Below are 25807 nucleotides of genomic sequence, written 5' to 3' on the forward strand. Positions count from 1 at the left end.
TGGGCTCTTCAGTCCCCATCAATAGGGAAGGAGTCAGACAGATAAGTTCCTCTAGAAGATTTCTAAAAGAAGTGAAGTGTCAGTAAATCACTCCAGCACCAAATACTATTAAGATGGTGAGAGTATATACAAAAAGACATATTCTAATGTTTTAAATAGTATTAGTGTCATTACTCACTGATATTAGTATCCTATATTATATTATTATCTTTATAATATGGGATAAAAATGAATAAATAAAAATCAAATTGTCTAATTTTATATTCACTTATGTCCTTGAAAGACTGAATTCTTGGAACACAGGAAAAGAGATATAATGGAAGATTTAAACACAGTACAGTCTCAAGCCAAAATTTATACAAATAAGAGCCTGTGAAGTGTTTTTACCTTATCTTAAATCTGTGCATTGGGTATTTTGTAAATATTAGGTGTTCCCAAAAGTTCATGTGTGAGACAATGCAAGAAAGTTTAGAGGTGAAATGATTGGGTTATGAGAGGTTTAACCTTAATCAGTTCATTAATTCCTTGGTTGGTATTAACTTGGTGGTAACTGAAGGCAGATAGGGTGCAGCTGGAGGAGGTGGGTCCATGGGGACATGCATAGCTTTAGGATTTATATTTTGTCCTTGTTGAGCACAGCACTGTCTCTCTTCTTCTCAGTGCAACATTCTAGGTCACTTTTCTCCACTATAGCCTTTTGCCATTATGTCCTGCCTTCCCTCAGGTCCTGAGGAATAAAATTGGCCACCAATGCCATGAGACTTCTAAAACTATGAGGAACGAATAAATTTTTTCCTAATCTAAAATTGTTTTTGTCAGGTTCTTTGTTAAGAAGAGCAAAAAAGTTAAAACATATACATATTTCTAACCTCTGCAGGTAAGAACATAGAAACAATGACCAACCCAATGTCACACCTTATATAGGGCTTCTAAAAGAAATGACTGATTTTTCCAGGCATGGTAGTGCATTCCTATAATTTCAAGGGCTCAGGAGACTGACACAGGAGGTTTGTGAGTTTAAAACCAGCCTCAGTAATCATGTGGTGCTAAGCTACTCAGTGAGACCCTATTTCTAAACAAACTACAAAATATGGCTGCGGATGTGAATCAGTGTTTGAATGCCTGAATTCAATCCCCAGTTTCGTCCCCCAAAAACCCTCCCCCTCAAAAAAGAAAGAATGACTAATTTTAGGACCCAGAAGTCAACTTCAAGAATCTCCTCCTGGCCAAAAATGTAATGACTTCAGCTTCAATAATGATAATACTTGAAATTGATTAGAATCACCAAATATATTTAATGCTAAGAATTATTAATAATATATTTTTATAATTTATTACCCTCAATAGATAGGGAACCACCTCATTTTCTTAAAATCAGTAAATTAAAGAGAAAAATATCAAGAAATTATCCTACTTTTTTTTAGTTAATTCTACACTGGGGGTAACCAAATAGTAGGTAAGGGTATATGTTTATTTTTACAAAATTCCAATACAAAATGAAAAAAATAGCTAGGCATGGTGGCACATTCATCTAATCACAACAGCTCAGGAGGCTGAGTCAGGAGAATTGTGAGTTCAAAGCCAGCCTCATCAAAAGCAAGGCACTGGTATACTCAGATAGACCCTATCTCCAAATAAAACACAAAATAGGTCTGGGGAGGTGGCTCAGTAGCCATGTGCCCCTAAATTCAATCCCTGGTACTTCCCCCCTGTCAAAAAAAAAAAAAGAAGAAAAAAATAGAATATTGTCACTTTTACAAATAAATAATGAAAATATACAGTATGCACAAATAGCTACTAGGATACAAAAAGAGATGCCACCAGACATCCAAAATATGTTTTCTAGCAGCCTGAGCATCACTTTGCTATTTGCCAGAAATGTAAATTCTCAAATCATGGTTTAGACTTATTGAAACAGAAAGTATGGACCTAGCACTCAGTAATATTTGCTTTAATAAGCCCAGCAGGTGATTCAGAGGGATGCTATATTTGGCTAAATTCCACACACAGTACTACCAAAGGAATCAAAACTGAGTCTGACCCAGTTTCAGGACAGCTGCGAATTTGTAGAAACAATTGAGAGCAAAGGAACATGCTGATCAACATCACAAGTGTGGAAACACCAAACCCCAGGATGCTGGGTCCATGAGCGGGAAAGCAGCCTACACTGTTTATGTGAAGGTCTCTTAGGGCTCAGGACACTGAGTCTGGATATTTGTGGTTTGGTACACTGACGACAACCAGCCCCCATCCCACCTTGGTAATCTGGCCACCCTCAGATGCATAGCATGTTCCTTTCCTTCTGCTATTTTGCTGCTGACCTGTTAGCCCATCAGCACCATTTGTTAGGGGGTTACAAGCTCATTGGATTATTATGACCCTCAGCTAAATTTTCCAGGAAAGGCTATACATAAAAGGCTTCCCTATGCAATAATAACATTGATCAAGTTTTCTCAAACTGGTCTCCAGAGGTGTCTTTTTGACTCCATCACCACATCATCCTCAGCTGTTTGGTGGGCTTTGTTTTGCCCCATGTTTAGAAACTAGTAGCCTGGATTTTTTATTTCCACTTATGTCTGAAAGAGAGTGCAGCTGGACTGAGTGATCCAACACCAAAATGTAGGAAAATATACAGGAAAAACGTCTGAGGTTCTTCAACAGGTAAAGTACATCAATACTAAGGTGATGAAAATGAAGACTAAAGATTTAAAATCTATAACTTAATGTGTAGACAAAAAGAGATATAAAATTTATAAACTATTTTAAATGGGTAAAACCAGAAGACTGAATTTTGAAATGGAAAAATAGAGTATTACAGAATCTCTCCCCCAACAAATAGCAACTTAACTATGACAAATTATTTCAAACATTCATTTAATTGCTCTGAAAACTGTGATAAGAACATATAACAAATAGAGTTAGAACATATAACAAAATATAACATTCATTCAAGAAAATCTACTAAGTCATAGTAAGTGCTACTTGGTGACATCTAAGCCACGACCTGCTTTTTCTACATATCCCCCACATTTCTAAGTTTTGACTTATGAAATGACTCCATGAGCTCTAGTGTAGGCAGATCTAGTCAAGAAAGGGGGGAGCTTCTTTTTCACTCATTTTTCAGTCTGCCACTACAATTTCACTCTGGCAAGGCATGGTACTGGTATTTCTCATATTCCCCAGAACTTAATGGTAGACTCTCTCTTCTGAATAGGCACAGTTGAGAGGATCCAAGTTCTTTTCCTCTAGCCAACTTCTCATTTGAGGGGTGGAAGCTCTACCCTAGGTGTAACAGACTAATACTGGGCTGCTATCACTCCTAGCCCAGCTTGCTGCTGAAACACTGGTTCTACATCCAGAAGGGCAATCCAAGACTAGAGTATGCCCTGGCTCCTAACCACCTTTGATAAGGCAAGGGTGTCAGTGTGAGAGAAGTGAGACACTATCCTTGTTCTTGTGCAGTGGTTACAAGGTTCAGCCTAGAAGGAGAGGCAAACTAGATAAGCAAGACTCATGGACGAACAGATACTCTGATGTGATGGAACTAAGTATTTATAAGAGAACTTACAGAAACAAATACCTAAGAACAATGATGGAAACAATAAGATCTTCATGGAAGGAAACAAAGAAGGTGTTCACAGCTCCATGATAGAAGCATTAACCACCAAAATGATAGAGCAATAAGAATTTTAACAGAGATAATCAGTAAAAAAGTAGCCACAATAGTAAAATCAGTGTTGGGAAGGTTGCATGCAAGTGATAGACTGAACTAACTCAAGAACATTCAAAGCGGTTCATCGGGCACATGAAAATATTCCCAAAGCACACCCAGATCTTCAACAAAAGGAGGACACCTCACTTTCACTAAGGTCTGAAGAAAAACATTTGATCAAACAGTGGCTGAACAATAAGCTATTCTGCTCCCAAGGCTAATACCTAGAAATCTGGGCTATAAAGCAAAAGCACACACATTCCTGGCAATCTAGAGGATTGTGGGTACACCCAAGGCTGCTCTCTCTTTCACACATAAGTGTAGAAAAAATCCAAGCTATTAGTTTCCATCTAAATATGGGGCAAAACAAAAGTTACTTCAGTTCTGATAATATCTTCAAGCAATACACATATCCAACATTAAAGAGTAAAACATCTAAATGATGAGAGATTATAAGCACAGACTTTGGCCAATGAGTGGCTTGTGTTAATCAAAGGGTAAGCATGGGATAGCAAAGCTAAAAGAAAAAAATAAATCTGAATATGAACATCACAGATTATACACTATGGGGGAAAAGACTTCCCAAAGTCAGTACAGCCAACTCACTAATTAAGTGGTGAACCAAAGAACACTAATACCCCTCCATTTCCAGAAGAGCATGAGTACAGAGCCACTAACTACACTGTTATCTAAAATGTCAATTTTTCAACATATATTGTGAAAAGTGCAAAGATAATAGTAAACTGTGACAATAGCTGGGGAAAAAAGGAAGACAATAAAAATTGATTTTTTTCCCTACATAAAATATCAGTTTTATTTCTGTATATTAAAACCCAACAATTGGAAAGATGATTTTAATAATATTTATTTTAAAAAATTACCAGAATGCTTAATGAAAAAATTGATAAAAATGTATAAGAAATGCTCTACTCTAAAATGTACAAAATACTGCTCTGAGTGCAGTCAAGAAGACTGCTATGGAGTAGACTGTATCCTTTGAAAATTCTATGTTGAACCGCTAAGGGTGGACTCTAATCCAAGAGGATTAATGTACTTAAAAAAAACTGATATCAGGGATCCCCCTGATATCCACCTGAGCAGAAAGAAAAAGCCATGTGAGGACACAGTGAAAAGGTGGCCATCTACAAAGCAGCAAAAAGGTCCCCACTGCCCAGCTTGTGGTATTTTGTTAGGGCAGCATAAGCAGATGAATACACGTGAGCAAATAAATGCAGATATATGCCACGATCAATGATCAGAAATCTTGGTATTAAGATGCCAATTCTCCCAAGTAAGAGACACCAAAGGAAATTATTTCATGCCCCTTGGGAGGTGTCCTTATTATATTGTTCTCCTATGGCCCAAGTAATACCATTTCCCACCTTAACCATTCCAGGTCTAGGTGTATTCATTGTTTTCCAGCTTTAAACCAAAGCAATCCCTGACTGTTTTAAATAGATCTGCTTATACCTTTACTGCCTGTAAGAAGCAAAACTACATTGTGTCTGATGGATGATAACAGCAAAAGAGCCTTGAATTATATCGATGATTTTGCATGAAAAATACAATGCATCCATATATAAATCAGTATGCATAATAAGAGGCAATACTACAGGATGAGACAAGGAGATAAAGATAAGGGGGGAGGTGAAGGGGAGTAGAAAGAGAAACACACCTACAGGAGTTCCAGGTATTAGAGTGGAGTTGTAAGATACATATTTCAAAATGTTGTCCAACATGGTCAATAAGTTAGTTGACAAGATGGAGAATTCAAACAGAGAATCAGAAAGTATATAAAAGAAGCAAATGAAATTCTAAAACTAAAAATTAAATGAACTAAAATATTTAAGAACTCAGCAAAACACTATACTTTCAAATTAAACAAAATAGAAAATAGAATTAGAGAGCTGAAATTAGGAAAAAGTATACAGGTGGCTGAAGTAGGAAAAGGAAAGATAGTAAAGTACAAAAGAGTGATGATCATAAGGAGTGAAAAGCTTTAAATATGTATAAATGGTATTCTTGGAGAGAATATAGAATATGGAACAGAAGCATCACCTAAAGTCTCAATTTTTGAAAATTGATTGCTAAGAACAGAATTTTTCTCTCACCTCCAAAATTTACATGCAATCCCTAAACCCCAATGTAATAGTATTTGGAGTAGAGGTCTTTGAGAGAAAATTAGATGAGGTCATGTAGATGAAATCTCCAGAATGGGATTAATGCCCTTATAAAAAGAAGACACAAGAGTCTCCATTTCTTTGGCTGATGAACGTAGGCCATGTTAATTTCTTGGCTATTTGAGGAGTAAGGCGATGAACAAGGGAGGGCAGTTGTCTCTTCAACATACTGATTCCATTTCCTTTGAATATATACCCAGTTAATAGTATTTATCAGTCATCTGATATTTTATTTTTCATTTTCTGAGGAACCTCCATACTGTTTTTCATAATGGCTATGCTAATTTACATTTCTACAAGAAGTTTGCGAGTGTTCTTTTTTTTCCATATACTTGTCAATATTTATTATGTCAAAACTTGTTTTGTCTTTTCATAACAGTCATGATTACTGGAGTGAGGTGGTATCTCATTGTGGTTTTGATTTGCATTTCCCTCATGATTAGTGTTGTTCCACATTTTTCAGTACCTGTTGGTTATGTGTCTGTCTTTCTTTGAAAAATGTCTATAAGGGTCTATTGTTTATTTCTTTCTTATTTTTTATTATTAGTTCTTCAAAACATTACAAAGCTCTTGACATATCAGATTTCATACATTTGATTCAAGTGGGTTATGAACTCCCATTTTCACCCCATATACATATTGCAGAATCACATTGGTTACACATCCATGTTTTTACATACTGCCATACTAGTGTCTGTTGTATTCTGCAGCCTCCCCTATCCTCAACTATCCCCTCTCCCCTCCCCTCCCCGCCCATCTTCTCTCTCTACGCCACCTACTGTAATTCACTTCTCTCTCTTGTTTTTTTTTTCCCTTTCCCCTCACTTCCTCTTATATGTAATTTTGTATAACTGTGATAGTAGGAGCAAATGTGACTCCATTTTGTTTTATGACTTCATCTGTAAAACAACTATGCCAAGTAGAAGAGTCATGACTGGAGCAAGATGTTCTTTTCATTTTGCTATAGAAACCATTAAGAACACGGAACTACCTAATGGGGCATTGTTTCTATAACTAGGGTAATGGGGCTCTGTTTCTCTAACTGGGGTGATTGGGATAACTGTGATTGGTTAGGCTTCCCTCCGCTTGACTGTACTGTCCTGCTTCTGTAACTTGTCTTGCTTGCATTGGCTAGACCCCCCGAACATCCCTTTTGCGGTTTTCAGGCTTATAAGGAGTGCCCTTGCAATTGTTCGGGGCTGATCAGGGTAACAGCTTTATGTTCCGGTAAGCCACCACCGGTGTGCTTCAATAAAGGCTTGATTTGATTATATGTGAGTGGTCTGGAAGTCAGTTTATGAAACCCTGGGACAAAGCTTTAAGTATGACATAACGATAAGGGTTTCCTTCCATTTCCATGCAATTTCCCTTCTCTCTGCCTTTCCCTCCCACCTCTCGTCCCTGTTTAATGGTAATCTTCTACTCATGCTTTTCCTCCCTGCTCTGTTCTTAGTTGCCCTCCTTATATCAAAGAAGACATTTGACATTCATTTTTTTAGGTATTGGCTCGCTTCATTAGCATAATCTGCTCTAATGCCATCCATTTCCCTGCAAATTCTATGATTTGGTCATTTCCGTGCAGAGCAATACTCCATTGTGTATAAATGCTACATTTTTTTTTTATCCATTCACCTATTGAAGGGCCTCTAGGTTGGTTCCACAGTCTAGCTATTGTGAATTGTGATGCTATGTATCCCTATAGTACTCTCTTTTAAGGTCTTTGGGGAATAGTCCAAGAAGGGGAAGAGTTGGGTCAAATGGTGGTTCCATTCCCAGCTTTCCAAGGAATCTCCATACTGTTTTCCAAATTGGCCGCACCAATTTGCAGACCCACCAGGAATGTACAAGTGTACCCTTTTCCCCACATCCTCACCAGCACTTGTTGTTGTTTGACTTCATAATGGCTGCTGATATTACTGGAGTGAGATGGTATCTTAGGGTGGTTTTAATTTGCATTTCTCTGACTGCTAGAGATGGTGAGCATTTTTTCATGTACTTATTGATTGATTGTATGTCCTCCTCTGAGAAGTGTCTGTTCAGGTCCTTGGCCCATTTGTTGATTGGGTTATTTGTTATCTTATTGTCTAATTTTTCTTTGTATATTCTGGATATTAGGGCTCTGTCTGAAGTGTGAGGAGTAAAGATTTGTTCCCAGGATGTAGGCTCCCTATTTACCTCTCTTATTGTTTCTTTTGCTGAGTAAAAACTTTTTAGCTTGAGTAAGTCTCATTTGTTGATTCTTGTTTTTAACTCTTGTCCTATAAAGGAATTTGGAGCCCGACCCCACAATATGTAGATTAGAGCCAACTTCTTCTATCCAGACGCAGAGTCTCTCTTTTGATATCAAGCTCCTTGATCCATTTTGAGTTGACTTTTGTGCATGGTGAGAGAAAGGGATTCAGATTAATTTTGTTGCATATGGATTTCCAGTTTTCCCAGCACAATTTGTTGAAGATGCTATCCGTTCTCCATTGCATGCTTTTAGCACCTTTGTCAAATATAAATAGTTGTAATTTTGTGGATTGGGCTCTGTGTCCTCTATTCTGTACCATTGGTCCACCTGCCTGTTTGGTATCAGTACCAGCTGTTTTTGTTACTATTGCTCTGTAGTATAGTTTGAAGCCTGGTATCACTATACTGCCAGTTTCACTCTTCCTACTTAGAATTGCTTTTGCTATTCTGTGTCTTTTATTTTTCCAGATGAATTTCATGATTGTTTTATATATTTTTATAAGAAATGCCATTGGGATTTTGATTGGAATTACATTAAACCTATAGAGAACTTTTGGTATTATTGCCACTTTGATGATGTTAGTTCTGCCTATCCATGAACAGGGTATATTTTTCCATCTTCTAAGATCTCTTCTATTTCTCTCTTTTGGGTTCTGTAGTTTTCATTGTATAAGTCTTTCACCTCTTTTGTTAGGTTGATTTACAAGTATTTTTTCTTTTTCTTTTTTTTTTTTTTTTTAGGATATTGTGAATGGGGTGGTTGTCCTCATTTCCATTTCAGAAGATTTGTTGCTGATATACAGGAATGCCTTTAATTTATGCGTGTTGATTTTATATCCTGCCACTTTGCTGAATTCAATTATCAGCTCTAGTAGTTTCTTTGTAGACCCTTTTGGGTCTGCTAGGTATAGGATAATGTCATCCACAAATAGTCTATTTTAATTTCTTCTTTTCCTATCTTTATGCCTTTAATTTCTTTTGTCTGTCTAATTGCTCTGGCCATTATTTTGAGAACTAAATTGAATAGAAGTTGTGAGAGAGGGCATCCCTGTCTTGTTCCAGAATTTAGAGGGAATGCCTTCAATTTTTTCTTCATTTGGAATGATGCTACCCTGAGGCTTAGCATAGGTAGCTTTTAAATATTGAGGTAAGTTTTTGTTATCCCTAGTTTTTCTAGTGTTTTGAACATAAAGTGATGCTGTACTTTGTTGATTGCTTTTTCTGCATCTATCGAGATGAACATATGATTAGTATCTTTAAGTCTATTGATGTGGTGAATAACATTTATTGATTTCTATATATTGAACCAGCCATGCATCCCAGGGATAAATTCTACTTTATCATGGTGTGCAATTTTTTTGATATGTTTTTGTATTTAATTCTCCAGAATTTTAGTGAGGATTTTTGCATTTAGTTTCATTAGAGATATTGGTCTGTAGTTTTCTTTCTTTGAAGTGTCTTGTCAGGTTTCAGAAACAGGGTGATGGTGGCCTCATAGAATGAATTTGAAAGAGCTCCCTCTTTTTCTATTTCCTGAAATAACTTGAAAAGTATTGGTATTAATTCTTCTTTAAAGGTTTTATAAAACTCCGTTGTATACCCATCTGGTACTGGGCTTTTCTTGGTTCGTAGTCTTTTGATGGTGTTTTCTATTTCCTCCATTGTTATTGGTCTGTTTAAATTGTGTGTATTCTCCTGAATCAATCTAGGCAAATCATATGACTTAAGAAATTTATCAATGTCTTCACTATGTTCTATTTTACTGGAATACAGCCTTTCAAAATAAAATTTCTAATTATCGTCTGTATTTCTGTAGTGTCTGTTGTGATATTTCCTTTTTTATCCCGTATGTTAGTAACTTTGAGTTCTCTTTCTTCTTCTCTTCCTTAGCATGGCTAAGGGTCTGTCAATCTTACTTATTTTTTTTAAGAACCTGCTTTTAGTTTTGTCAATTTTTTCAATAGTTTCTTTTGTTTCAATTTTGTTGATTTCTGCTCTGATTTTAATTATTTCTTGCTTTCTGCTATATTTGTTGTTGTTTTGGTCTTCCTTTTCTAGGGTTTTGAGATGAAGTATGAGCTCATTTATTTGTTGTTGTTTTTTTTTTATTTTTTTTAGGAATAAACTTGAGGCAATGAATTTCCCTCTTAAAACTGCTTTAATTGTGTCCCATAGATTCCAATTTGTTGTGTCTGTATTTTCATTTATATCTAAGAATTTTTTGATTTCCTCCTTTATATCTTCTGTAACCCATTGATCATTCAGTAACATATTGTTCATTTTCCAGTTGATGCAGGATTTTTCCTTCCTTCTTTTATCATTGATTTCCAGTTTTATTCCATTATGATCAGATAAGATGCATGATATTATCTCCACAAATTTATATTTACTAAGGGTTGCCCTACGGCATAATATATGGTCTGTCTTTGAGAAGGATCCATGTGCTGCTGAGAAAAAAGTATATCCACTTGATGATGGTTGATATATTCTATATATGTCTGTTAAGTCTATGTTATTGATTGTGTTATTGAGTTCTATAGTTTCTTTATTCAACTTTTGTTTGGAAGATCTGTCCAATGGTGAGAGATGTGTGTTGAAGTCACCCATAATTATTGTGTTATGGTCTATTTGATTCTTGAACTTGAGGAGAGTTTGTTTTATGATTGTTGCAGCACCATTATTTGGTGCATACATATTGATAATTTTTATGTCTTGTTGGTGAATGGTTCCTTTGAGCAGTATATAGTTACCTTCTTTATCCCTTTTGATTAACTTAGGTTTGAAGTTGATTTTATTCCATATGTGTATGGCCACTCCTTCTTGCTTTCAAGGAGGACCATGTGAGTGATATTATTATTCCCAATTTTTCACCTTCAACCTGTGTATGTCTTTTCCTATCATATGATTCTCCTGAAGGCAGCATATTGTTGGCTCTGTTTATTTTAATTCGGGTTACTAGCCTATGTCGCTTAATTGGTGAGTTTAAACCATTAAAGTTTAGGGTTACTATTGATATATGGTTTGTACTTCCAGTCATGTTTGTTTATTTATTTATTTATTTATTTATTTATTTATTTTAATTTGGTTTGTTTTTTCACTTTGATTGTTTCCACCTCCCCTTTACTGACTTACTTCTCACTGTTGGTTTTGGATGTTGTTTTTCATTTCCTCTTCTTGTAGTATTTTTCTCAAAATGCTTTGCAGTTCTGGTTTTCTAGCTGCGAATTCTTTTAACTTTTGTTTATCATGAAATATTTTAATTTCATTGTCAAACCTGAAGCTTAATTTTGATGGATACAATATTCTTGGTTGGAATTCATTATTTTTCAGTATTTAAAATACTTTGTTCCAGGATCTTCTTGCTTTCAATGTCTGTGATGAAAAATCAGCCATTAACCTTATTGGTTTACCCCTGAATGTAATCTGCCTCCTTTCTCTTGTAGCTTTTAATATTCTCTCTTTCTTCTGTATGTTGGATACCTTCAAAATAATGTGTCTTAGAGTTGATCTATTATGGGTTTTGTATGTTTGACATCCTGTAGGCTTCCAGGATTTGTCAATCCATTCCATCTTTCATGTCTGGAATGTTTTCTAAAATTATTTTATTCAACAGATTGCTCATTCCTTTGGTTTCAACCACTATACCTTCCTCTAACCCAATGACTCTTAAGTTTGTTTTTTTTTTATGAAATCCCATATCACTTGGAAGTTTTGCTCATGTTTTCTTATCAGCCTTTCTACATTGACTGGACTCTTTTCGAGTTGATATACTTTGTCTTCATTATCTGATGTTTTGACTTCTACATGATCTAGTCTACTTGTAATACTTTCATTTGAGTTTTTGATTTGGTTTATGGTTTCCTGCATTGCTAGGATTACTGTTTGATTTATTTTTAATCTCTATCTCCTGGTAGAGTTGATTTTTTGCTTCTTGAATCTGTTTATGTAATTCATTTTCAAAGTATTCTTTCATTGTTTGCATATGCTGTCTAATGACTGCTATAAGATTCCATTCTATCTGAGTCTGGTATGCCTTGAGTTCTTTATCTGTCCATGTTTCTGATGCCTCTAGGTTCTCCTGTAAATTTAAGTTGTCCTGCATTGTTTGTAATCCTTTGTTCCCTTATATTTTTCATGGTGTTCATGTTACTTTCCAAATCTGTTTGACTGCTGTGTTTCTGTTTTCTCATATATTTTTTTTTTCATTTTGTAAATCTCTGGGGTCTCTCCTTTGTGATGGGAGATTATGTCTAGAGATGATGGGCTTTATTATAATTTAAAGCAAATTCATTTTTTTCATAAAAGGCTTACGGATTCTCTAGACGTATAGCGATCTACTGTTTGGTCTTAGGACTTTAAGTTTAGGTTGGGTGCTATGATGGTATGACTGTTAGTATGTCTTGGCTACTTTGGAAGATTGCTCTACTGAAGGGAGATATTAACAGGTGAATGGACCAGGGTATTTGGTGATAGCTAGGGACTTAGTAGCACTCCAGACAGCCTCAGAACATTCATCTATTTGCATATAGAGAATTACATGTATTGAAAGTCTTAATGCTTGGGGTGAAAGTTGGGGGAAGGGGAAGGAAGAAGTCCTTAAAGAGAAAGAGGGAGAGAAAAATAAGTAGAATAAAAGAAAATGGAAAGAACAATCAAAATTGAAAAGGGAAAAGAAAAAAAATTAAAAATTAAAAAAAAGATAAATACAGTCTTAGAGTTCTATTTTCTTCTCTTCCAGTAAGTGGAGCTGTGCCCTCCGAGCAGAGCTTCTTCCGTGTATATGCAGGAAACAATCCCTGTAAGGTGGCTCCTCTTCTCCTACTGGCAGCTCTCCAATCCTGGTCGCACAGGGCTGTTTCTCCTCTCGGGCACCTCTCCCCTTTCTCCTGTCAGCCAACCAGGCTCTGTTCACCAGTGGCATTCTCCACAGAACTAGTTACACTTGCAGCCCCCTGAGTGCCCTCTTCTCCTGAACAATTGAGCACTCTCACTGGTTACCATTCACCCAGACACGAAGGTTTTGGAGTGGGTGATCTGGGAACCATCAGCTTACTTTGCCTGGTTCCCTTTGTTGGCAATGCCCGCGGGAGCTGGTAGAAAAAGCCTTGGGTGTTGCTGCTGGTGTTAGGGGGAGTTGGAGGTCAGGTGTCCCCTCCTTCCCTCAGCCCCTACAATCACGTCCATGGAGATCTGGGAGAGATTTTGGAGATTTCCCAGCTGTATATATCTGGTGGGGTGGTAGTCACACACCTGTTGAAGCCAATTTCGCTGGGAAGGGATCCCATCCCCTGCACTCTGGTAACATCAGCTCCCATGGGAGGGGTGGGTCTGGTCTGTCTCTGTTCTGTCCCTGTCTTGGTCTCAGTTCTCGGTCTGCTGTCTCTTGGTTAGCAACCAATTCTAAGGGTCCAACTCTTCGTTTCTCTATGCCGCTGGTGGTCTCCAGCAGTGCTGAAATGCCTCCATCTGCAGCCGGTCTCCAGACAGCTAGTCAGCACCTCCGCCCACAGGATGGCAAAGATTCACCCATTCCTGAGCAAGCTTCCACCTTCAAGAAGCCCAAAATTCCCGACTATGTCTCACTTCAGTGGAATTTTGCCTGGAGTTTCTCAGCAGGCAGAATCTAAATGTTCTGAGGTGTCTCTCTGTCAGCATGTCTGAGGGGGTAATGGGAGCGCTGCCTCCCTGCCCGCCACCATGTTGGTCTCCTCTATTGTTATAAAAACTGATTTTAAAAGGTTACAGATGTTGGAATTAACAGATACAGATTTCAAGGAAGTTGGTATAATATATTTAAAAACTAGAAAAAGCATGTATAAATAACGAAAAGTAAGTGTGATTACATTGTTTCATCAAGTATACAATATCAATAATATATAGATGGTATAAAAAATAGAAATTTTAGAGTTCAAAAATAACTTTTGAAGTGGAAAATTAACTGGAGTAAACCAATAATAAATTTGAATTTACAGAAGAATGAATCAAGCAAGGCACAGAGGTACACTCGTATAATACCAGTTATTAGGGAGTTTGAGGTTAGTGGATTACAAATTTAAAGCCAGCCTGGGCAACACAGTGAATATCCATTAAATGAAAAAAAAAGAAAGAAAAAAGAAGAATACAAAGAAGAAGGAAGAATCAGAGATCATAAACACAGATTAACAGGGATTGATAATTTGAAGAACAGAAGGAAAAACAATGAAGAAATATGAACTGAACCTCAGAGAAAAGTGGGATATCAATAGGAGAAAAGAGAAGAAAGTGAAGAAGTTATTACAAAATTTTGGCTAAAATATTCCAAAATTTGAAGAAAAATAGTATTAATTTATATGTCCAAGAAGCTCAAAAATTCCAAACAAGACAAATCTGAGATATATACACAGAGATATTATAAGTAAAAATATTGAAAGGCAAACAGAAAATCTAAAAGTACTTAGAAAGAAATGAATTGTCAAACATAAAGAAGCCCCCATAAACAGAAAATTAACAGCTGACTTGTAGGAAAAAAACGTCAGAAGGGCAATGGAATAAAAGTAAGAAACTATGGCCCATGAATCTTATACCTAGCAATACTATCTTTAAAAAATGAAGATGAAATCAAGATGAAATTCCAAAAAACAAAAAGTACAAAATTTCTTGATACAAGATCTGTTTTACAACAAATACTAAAGGGAACACTTTAGGCTGAAAACAACACTAAATAGTATTTAAAGACACAAAAAATAAATCAAAGTGTACATGTGAAGGTAATATGTATATAATTATAAAATATACTCTAATTACATATTTCTTCCCCTTTCTCCTCTTTAAAGATTAATTTTATTTAAAAAATATACAATTGTATTTTAGGGCTAATAGTAATCATTGTTATATTCTTGAAAATGTGAAAAAGAAAATGTGAATAAGTTCTATGGGAGTAACCAAATGTTACAAGAGCAAACTGAAATCTGCAGGAATAAATTAAAAGAATGAAAAATAAAAAAGTCAGTAAAAATAAAATTATAACTAGCTATAAAAAATACAACTTCCCAGTTCTTTTGAAAGGTATGGTTATATAAAGTAAAAACCATTTGTATTCACTCAGTTACTAACATAGATATACAGAATAATAGTACAAGAAAATGTGATGAAATATATAATATATATATATATATATATATATATATATATATATATATATAGGCAGAGAGTCTGTATTTCCAGAAAGTAAATATAAATAAAGAAATAAGTTCTTATAAATTGTACAGAAAGTTTTCTGTATCCACAGATTTCTATGTTCATGAATTAAACAAAATGAGCACCAGAAAGCAAAAACTTAAGATTTATTTTTGGTTCATGGATTTAGAAGTTTAATCCATGGTTGCATGGCCTGATTGCTTTCGGCCTATAAAGCCATCCTGAACAACTGAGAAACAATTGGTAGATGAAAACAGATGATTTTATGGTGGCCAGGACACACAGAGCTCACATTTATAAGAAATCCATTCCCATAAAACCTATTAATGAATGAATCTACAAATGTGTGGATCCACTCGTCAGGCCATAATATTCATGATCCTATAACCTCTCTATGTCCGCACCTCTCAACTCTGCTGTATTTTGGGATGAGCCTTCAACTAATGAACTTTTGGGGGCATTGAAGACCCAAGTCATATCAACAATTAAAAATACACTTTTTCCTATCATCAGACGAAAAGAAGAGCTAAAAGGATAAATAAAATCAAAAGTATTAATTAGGGAATTAAATTTCCCCCTTTCAATACTAGATAGAAAAATCAGTAAGGATAATAGCAAGAACACAGAAGTTTTGAACAATATTGTAAGACAACCGACCAATATTCATTAATACAATACTCTTCCCCAGCACCCATTAGACATTCTTCTTAAGTACACTTTAAATATTCTCCAAAATAGATTATGTGATAGGCCATGAACAACCCTAAATAATTTAAAGAACAACACATAATAATACAAAACAGCAAAATGCAATGGAATTATTTCCTTCTGGAAATCCATACTAGAAGAAAATTGGGGAAATTCACAAATAAGGGAAAATAAAACAACATACTCCTAAATAACCAATTTTTTGAAGAGCAAATTCATAAAGGAAGTGCAAAAATTTCCTGCAAAAATGAAAACTAAAACACAACATACCAAAATTTGTAGGATACAGCTAAATAACCATTGCACAGAGGCAAAATAACAGCTATAAACATTGGTTTAAATCAATAACCTAATCGTCTATCTACAGAAGAGAAAACCCTAGAAAAAGAACAAAATAACACAAGCAGAAAAAAATAAAATAATTATGAATACAGTACAAACAAATGAAATAACAAACAGAAAGACAAAAGTGAAAAAAATCAATGAAGACATTTTTAAAAGTGGCAAAGAATGAGGCAATCATAATGTCACTGAGAATGACAGAAAAGGGAAGATCATGGAAGATCAGAATCCAAGCTGCAGGAAATTTAAGGGAAAAAAGGAGGGAAAAATAGAAATGGTATCTGTAGATTCTTCTTCCAATAAAGTTGAATAAAAAAGAGTGAGAAGGGAGAAACTGAAAATACAGGCAAAAAGAAATGATGAGCAGAGCAGGATCTTCCAAGAGATTGAAAGGCATTAAGAGAAAAGGAAAAAAAATAAATGTGCCTTCTGAGGAATTAGCATAAGAGAATCCTAATTGTATTCACACTGGCAGGGTGGAGGGCAGTACATTTTGAGTAGTCTCAGTTAAACATTACTTGTAGGCTCCTGAGATGCAACTGGTGCATATAAGATGCAATTTTGGCTAGTGAGGTAAAAAAGACATGCAGGGGGCACTAAATTCAATACTTAGCAACATATAAAAATAAAATAAAGGTATTGTGTCCTACTACAACTGAAACAAAATATTTTTTTTAAATTACATTAGGAGTTTGGTGACCTTGAATACACAATTAAATACACAATCCATAAACCAATTTTTTTTATATATGAATGGGAACAATTATTCAATTCAAGGGTTTTTAGGAAGATTAAAAGGGCTAACAAATAATTGGTGACTTTAAAAGGGTCCCACACATCAAGACCTACCTGCAAATCTTAGACTTCCTTATCACTAACATGCTGTAACAATATGGAAAGTCATTTGTTATATGTCTGTTTCCTTCTCTGTCAAATAATGAAGATAATGTAGTCCTACATATTTTATATGGTGTTTATGATAATAACATGTGAAAACTAATGTAAAAAAATATCTTTGAACTATAATCAAGTAACTGTAAGACAGCTAATTGTATGTACAAAAAAGTAAAAAAAAAATACTATCAAACCTGTTATAATGCAGGACTCTATAATGTCCAAATTATATTAATTTTATAAGAAAAAAAATTCATAGTTAAAAAAACACCACAATACTCTACATCAATGCCAATCAAAATATTTAAAGTTACTGTAACTAGTTTCAAGAATTGTTTTCTATGCAATTAATGAGCCAAATTAGCCCAACTTTCCAACAAACTAAAAGCAGCAAAACAAAACTTTTGTTCCAGTTCAGGAATTTGGCACTTCAAACTACCAACTCCACTGGGGAAATTAGAAAGAATAAAGAGAGAAGGAGAAAGACAGGCAAGAGAAAGATTAAAAAGAGAAAGAGAAAGCAGGAAGAGAATTTTTGTGGGGGGAATGGAGGAGAGCAGAGCAAAGCAGAACAGAACAGAATAATGGATTTGATTTTAAACGTCCACCAAAAGTTCATGTACTAAAGATTTTTTGGCCACCATGTGGCCTTATTGGGAAACTAATGGCTAATAATTAGTAAGTGTGGGTGAGACTGGAAACTTTAGGTGATGAAGCCTAGTGGAAGAAAGTCTGGTCATCTCAACATGCTCTTGAACGTTTTATTGGGATCCCATCTCCTTCTTCCAGTCTTTCTCTCTCTCCGTCTCTGCTCCCCAGCCACTATGCACTCGCCAATATGATGTACTGTACCACCACAGACCCAAATCAATGGGCCAAACAATCATGAACTGACCCACAGCAAATTCCCAGGCCAAAAGAAATTTTGCCTAATTTTATGTTTATCTCAGATATTCTGTCCCACTGATTGAAACATAACACAAGAAGAAAGGGTGATGTGAGCAGAATGGATAGGACAGGAGAGGAAAGGGGAGAAGAGATAAAATGAAGTGATAAGTGATTTCATACAATTTCTCAACATCAGCTGCATTGACCTTTTATTTATTAATTTAATTTTTTGTCAGGGGAGATGGTCGAATGAATTGTAAGATGCTTCTGGCATCAACCAACTAGATATCCCACACACAGTTGTGACAACAAAAGATGTCTCTAAACATTGAAAAATATCACCAGGGTGGGTTGAAGAAGACAAGATTATCCTTCTACTGATCTAAATACATAGTACCAAATTCCAATATTTATCTCTCTACAGATTGCTGGTTCAGAATGGAGCCTGGCACATCAGCTTTTAAACATAAGAACAAAATAAACAAATGCTGCCTGTGGGATGGTAACAACTTAAAAAGAACTATAGTTACAGTAGGTAGATTTGGATAAGCTATGCTTTCCATCAACAGGAATGTGATAATTTTTGTGTTTAATACTAAAACTTTGCTTTTGATTCCTCTTTGAGGGCGACAATTTTGTCAATCTGTCACTAAACCTTAGTCTCACCCACACTTACTAATTATTAGGCATTAGTGTTTATGTAAAAAAATCTAGATTTTTAATTTCTATAAACTAGGAACCACAATTCATAATTTAAATTTACGTGAATTATTTAAATTATTCAAACAGGTACAGTGTCAAAAGTACCAAAAATAACATTTAGTTATTACTCCTAATAATAGAAGCAAAAAGGTAATATGTAAAAATAAAGGTAACTATAAGAAGTCAAATTTTATGAATTATATTTAAATGCCTGATATGTTTTATCACTGGCTATATATATTGTTTTATACAAGAAAAAATGTCTATACATTTATATTTGCACTCTTGCAATGAAGGAGCTTTAAAATTAGCTTGTACAGGAAACTGGGGACAGGTGGTTATCTTATAACTTGTCCTTAGATATTTGGCACCTGAAGGGATCTCATGGAAGCCTGGGCATAAGAATTCCTGTCTGTGCAGGCAGTCTGCATCCCAGACTTTACATGTCCTCTTGAAGGACTGAGGGGAGAAGAACAGACATCTAAATCCCTTCACCAGGAATTTTTAAAAAGGTCTGTCCATTTGGATGTCTCCCCTGGCTCACAGGCTCTCTCAGCCTCTGGAGGAAAAGGTGCAGACCCTGCCCCATCGGTGACACCTGGCCTGCTGGCACCTTGATGCTTCTCTCCCAGAAAAGCGTGATCCTGCTCTGAACAGGCACCTTTGCTAAATCCAGCGCTTCCCCTGAACTACCAACTGCCACAGCACACAATGCCATAGGACTGCCAGCTGCCACGAGCACAGAAAGTCCAGGGAACTGCAAAAATCCGTGAAAACTTACAGTTTTCCTACATCGAGTGCATCATGGCAGAGTGAAGACCAGCACCTTTCATCCCAGAGGTCCGGAGGTCAGGCAGGCTGGTGCAGGTGCTCTTCCCCCACTCTTCTCCCCAGCGCCACAGCAGAAGAGAGGTGCCCCTCCCCGTCCTTGCCACCACACTTTCATCACCTGCCTCTGGCACAGGTTCATCTGGTGGGTGCTGCCCCATGCTTTTGGGGTTCCAGGGCATGGACACTCCTGCCAGCACAGCTCTGAGAGGAGCTTTGCTCAAAGTCTGTGCCTGGGCTTGGGAAATTCAACAGATAGAGAAAGAGACTACCAGAAAAACAGCAAACAAGTTGTGGCCCCGGGGTTAGGGCAGAGCATCAGGGTTCCAATATTTTCACATGAAAATAATTTTCAAAATCTTCAAAACAGAAATCTACCTTTATGGAAATTCAACAGTTGTTCTGCAAGAAAGTCTAAAGAAAAACAAAATTCTCAATAATATAATAATACAGGCACAAGATAATGTTATAAAACATTGTATGCTTGAAAATTCAAGAATGTAGTGATGATTTTGAAGTTCATGTTTTCATATATATTGGCAAAGCATTCAGTGAGAAAGTTGGAATTGTTGCTTTCCTTTCAAATAAATGTTTAAAAGATTATAAATTGTGAAAATATAATCAGCTAATGAAATTATGAATCAATTTAAAATTAAAGAATGTTTCTCTTTCCAATTTTACTTTGCTTTTTAAGATTTCATTTGGACTTCTCTGCTATTCTTTTAATAAATGAGTTTCTCTAATTCTCCAATATTTATCAATGTAGCTCCATAGAAAGGAAGCAGCATTAGGAGCCATGGTACTTCAAGCAAAACTTAATTATACTGCTTCAAATGTCACTAGTAATCAGTGTTTATTTTTATTTAATCATAAGTTTTATTAACAAAATGAAAGTTTTAGCTTCTTATACATGAACAGAGAAAACAGTTCCTTTGTCCGCTTGATAGCCGGACATTATTACTACCAATAGTGTAATACAGGAAAACAGTGTCTAGAATTCTAAAAAGATTTAACACCTCCCATGGATAGCAGCTCTTTCAAATTGAAGAGGACAGGAGTGAGTTACTGACATTTTGTAAGAAACAAATTAGTCTTCAGCACACAATTACTGGTGAATTCAGAACATAATAAATATTATTGAGCAGAAATCAAGATACGGAACGCAAGATGTTGCTGTGGGACTAAATATTTGCTAAAGTTTTTTAGTTATTCTGTTATTTTGCTTTTTTAGTTATTTTGCTTTTTTTCCCACCATATTTTTCCATTCAGACCATCGTTAGATTTCAGTGATTCTCAGACTTTGAGATTGAATAAAACAAAGAAACAAACAGCAATAACACAGAATGTCAAGGCTCCAAAGTGTTACATTATCTTTTAAAAGAAGGAAACTGTCCTATGTAATTTTCCCATAAATTTGCTTGACATAATTTCTTCCTTCAGTATATACTTTTAAAATATTTAATTAATTTATTTACTGTTGAAACTAGCATTAATATTTTTAAACAATCAACCAAAAATAACATCAGCAAAGATTTTTTTAAAGGAAAAAATTTAAAAGACAAAGAAAGAAAAATGAACATCATTTACAGGAGCTTTTACACATTACTGGGGTAGGGGGTGGTGAGGGATGGGTGGGCAGCCTGAACCCTTTAGGGCTTTATCTCTGTAGTGTGGTACTTTCAACAGTTACTGCTGAAACTTTAAGTGCTATCAAACTTCTCCTATTAACATTCTAGGGAAATGTTAAGCTCAGAACTGAGACGATTGGGGTGATTTTTTGCCAGGTGGAGGGAGTGGGAGTCTTTTGATTTTGATGTTGTTGCAGTTTTCTGCTGGGAATATATAAAATAAACTTTATTTACAGAACTTTGATTTGACAGTTTTTTTGACTACCTGGAACTGTTTCCATATCATATTAACAGCAAGTATAACATTCCATAACCATGTGGCATAGGGATTGGCTTGTTTTGTTTGTTTTAAATCACCCAGGATACCTGTGACTAGACTCCCCAGAATCTATCAGTGGAAACATAACATTTACAAATGCATTTGTCAACTCAAATTACAGACTAAAACATGTTTAAGAGCTGGTGTGTTCTAAATGTTTACGTATTCCAGAATCTTTAAGATAACCCATTACCAAGTACTATTCTTGCAACTTTTCTCTTATATAACTGACCAATGCTTATTTACTACAATAAGCAGAAATCTGTAAATAATTACTAGCAGTAGATTACAAATACTGGTTAAAAATAGACCTTTAGAGCTTGTTTGGAGGTTCTAGCAGTGGAGGGCAGCCACTCATATACCCCTGACTGAAGAATGGTCCTCCTCTATTGGGGAAAGTTATCCTCTTCAAACCAAGCATTCAGCCTTGGGAAGGACATACATGGAGCGGTGAGGGAGGAAGGGGACACCCGCCTACCCAGACAGATCAGCCGAATAAACCCTGGTGATCAATGGGGTGAGAGATGTCGCAGCCAGATGGCCCTCACATGTGAATTGATTATGTCTATTTCAGTGCCTAGCATTAAGGATTGTCGTTTTCTTGATTAAGAAACTATAGAGTAGAATTGTGTTGAGTAATTAGAGTGAATAAAGCATTGAAAGGGGGAATAATAACATTGGCATATGGGACTTGTTGCCAGTTGTAATATGCATTTGTTTTTTTCTTTGTTTGATTTGAGCCCTGGAAGTGGAATAAAATTTGACTACTTAAAATGTCAGTGAAAAAATAAAGTTTTAAATGTGAATTTGTACTGACAAGTAATAATTGTTAATTTTCAGCCAACTTTTATGATTCAAAGAAGATTGGGTTGAATGTTGTGAATGTTAGCAGACTTTCCCATGTGTGTCAGAAAATCCTATTTTTGAATTCTGTCAGTATTGTTTGCTATCTGAAAAAATATCAAATCTAGGCATGAGTTCTTTGTAAATTTGAAAAAATAAAAAGAAATTGTATTAGGTTCTGTGGGAAATATTTTCCTTCAAAACATTCTCTGCTAATAATGGATTTGAAAAAAATGGCTTAATATTTCAATGTCTCGAATCAGAAAATTTGGCTTGAGGGTTTCTTTTTGTCAAAAAATTTAAAAGTATGTGAAATAAGCAACAAAAGGAGATTAGTATTAAGTATGCAGCTTCTGTTAATATTAAGTGTTGTTTTCTGTTTTACATCAGTTTGAACAAGTAAGTTTGTATGCATGCTGGACAAACTTCAGTACCCATGAATAGCCCATGATGAATGTCTACTAGATTTTAGAATGTGGCTTTCAGAGTCACTTTGGAATTCTCAAGTATTCTTAATATGATTTTTTTTTTAGAAATGCTCTAACATTTTGATTCCTTAGCTTGTTAAAAGCCACATGTGATGTATGGAAGAACAGTAGTACCTACTGGCTGTTTAATTCAGATAAATGGATCCACTCTTGGCCTTTGATCATATTTTAAAAGACAGGGGTAGAAAACAACAAAGAATAAGGTGGACTCTTAAGTAACAAAAAAGCATTTACAATTTTTCCCTTGAATGTAGAATTTGTTTTTATTTTATGATTTTGCTAGCAAACATGATAGTTAAAATGTAGCAAACATGATTGTTAAAATGAGGTATTTATATGTATGTTTGAAATGAAATGAATAAAATTCCATTTTTTAATTTTCCTATCCTATTGAAATGATGCATCTAATAGTTTGGATATTGGGAAGTTTTCTGATTAATTGAAGTTGTCAGGGATGAGTCCCTCAGAATTCTTTTGTAAAATTTGTCTTAAAAGAAATCTGATTTAGCTCTTGAGACACATTGTCACAGAGATTTCCAATAGTAGTTAAATTCTTTTATTTTTAAATTAGAATTGCCAGTGTTTTGAAGAAAAGGTTTCTTAGAAAACATGGTATTAGATGGTAACTTTTACACAGTTCTGAGTACAGTCTGGAAAGTATTTTAAAGACAAATGGAAAAGCTAAAAATTCTAAATTTAACACAAATACACTCTTTTTGATTCAGAAGACAAAAATCAGATTTTTCAGAGTAAAAAATTTAAGAAAACTATACAGACTATACATATGCTGCCTATCATATGTCAACAATAGATGTGTAGTTTATATTTTCATCCTTTGGTTATCATTTGAGAGGGCTGGTGAAAAACTTTGATCAAATTCTTCCTTAAGTCCATTGCATAGAATTTTAAGCTTATTACATAATTATCGTGAATATGAAAACTACTATGTCTTAATAAACTCACTTTGAAAGAAAAACAAATCCCATCAAGTCACAATTTGATTCCCTGAAATAGACCCCTAGGGTCTGTCATGTACCCTACAAACTTATTTTTTATTTTTTATGTTTAAGTCATCCCCCAGCCTGGTATCTTTTTGCAATGTCTCTATCTGTGGACTTTAACATGGAAACAAAATCTAAAGCAAAAATGTGATTTGAATTGCCAATATCCAGAGGAAGTATCACAGGCTTGGTATCAAATGGTACGTTTGAAGGGAAGATATAATAACATCATAAATGGCATATTTAATATCATTATTTTTATTCAAAATTGTTTTGAAAACTTGTGTTAATCCAGAAGAAAAAAATCAATGAAAATAAGGAATATTTCCTTTTCCAGTAAATGAGTTACTTTCATTACTGGAAAACAATAGGCAATTTACGTTATTTGCAGATGCTATATTATGTAGGATGCCCAGGAAAGAATATTAAACCACTTTGTTTTGAATAAGAGAATTAGGTAAAGTGGCACAATGTAAGATAAATATACAAATACCAATGGACTTCCTCTGTACTAGCTGCAACTTTGTTGTATAACCAAAGGACTGTAAACTTACAATAGCCAAACATTACATGATCCTTGAGGCTTAGTGTTGAAGGACACTCCTACAAGGGTCTCTCATATTCTCACATGTCTTGCTAGCTATGCTAAATAAGAAAGAACCTGATATTTTCCTACCCATTATTTTATCAGAGATGTTTTTACAGTGAGCAACCTTGAGAGATGAGATAATTTCTACTTCTGAGGCAACAAAGAGAATTGCTCACTGTATGTGACATAATAATGGGTTTTCAAGCCCAGTGCACTTTTTCCATAATGCAGCCCACTGTTTGTCCAGGCATACATCTGGACCCATTCACATCACCACTGCAGGAATGGAGATTTAGGGAAATGATCCAAATGTGCTGATATTCCGACTGTTGCTTTTTCTGTACAGAAATGTGCTGGTGCTCCACCATGTTTTTGAACCTCCAAAACAGTGAACTAAATAAACCTCTTTCATTCATAAATAGCTTGCTTCAAGTATTTCATTATAGTGACAAAATGTTGACTAATCACTCAATATAGAAAAAGCATGGATATATATAATCTTCTTACCATAGAGGGAAGAGATAATGGCCAATAATAAAGGTACATGTTCAAATGATGACCAGTTAGATATAAATGGAAAACAAACTTTTATTTTTTTATATTTTTGGTAAAAAACAAAATTTATGACTCAATCTCCCACTGAAAGGTAAGCCCATAAAGTTCTGAAATGGCTGAGAGGCCCCAACCAAGCATGCAGCTTCAGAACCAACTGTGTTGACAGAGGAGCAGGACTGCAGGGCTCACACCAGAGTCCCATTGGGGACACAAAGAATGTATGGACAGTGCTTACTATAGGACCTGGAACCCTGGTGTGTAGGGGTGAGGGGGGTTGCTGGACAGGCAGTTCATAAGGCAGGATCTTCATCACACATAGAAAGGCTCTGAGACCTTGGGGGCATATAAAGTGTTGAGGAGGGGAGAGGGCAGACTCAGGAAGTGGAATGAATCTGGCTGGTCTTTGAAGTACTGTAGGCTCAGGTGCCTGGCTGTGCACCAAGGGCTTGCCTTTCCTTGGTGGTGGAGCCTACTGCCTCCACCACCAAACCTCTTTCCTGCCACAGCCCTGGGATCCATTACCTGCAGGCCTGCTGCTCAGGTACTTTGGGCATGAGATAACACTGTGTGCAGGTCAGAGAGAAGCAGGAGTCCATACTGGCAGCATGGCCATCAATAAACATTTATTTTACTAGAAACCCACATGCACATCTACCATGCATCAGGGGGTGCCTGGCTCCTGGGTAAGAACCAGGAGATTCTTGATTCAAGAACCAAGGAGG

The 25807-nt window shown here is 35.6% G+C and overlaps 1 pseudogene; it reads right to left on the minus strand.

The window, feature by feature from the left end:
* Positions 1-25681, minus strand: part of LOC143405716 (glutamate dehydrogenase 1, mitochondrial-like) — a 32025-nt pseudogene extending 6344 nt beyond the window's left edge.
* Between the last annotated feature and the right edge of the window lie 126 nt (positions 25682-25807).

This window comes from Callospermophilus lateralis, chromosome 8, assembly GCF_048772815.1.
Source record: "Callospermophilus lateralis isolate mCalLat2 chromosome 8, mCalLat2.hap1, whole genome shotgun sequence".
NCBI classification, from domain to species: Eukaryota; Metazoa; Chordata; class Mammalia; order Rodentia; family Sciuridae; genus Callospermophilus; species Callospermophilus lateralis.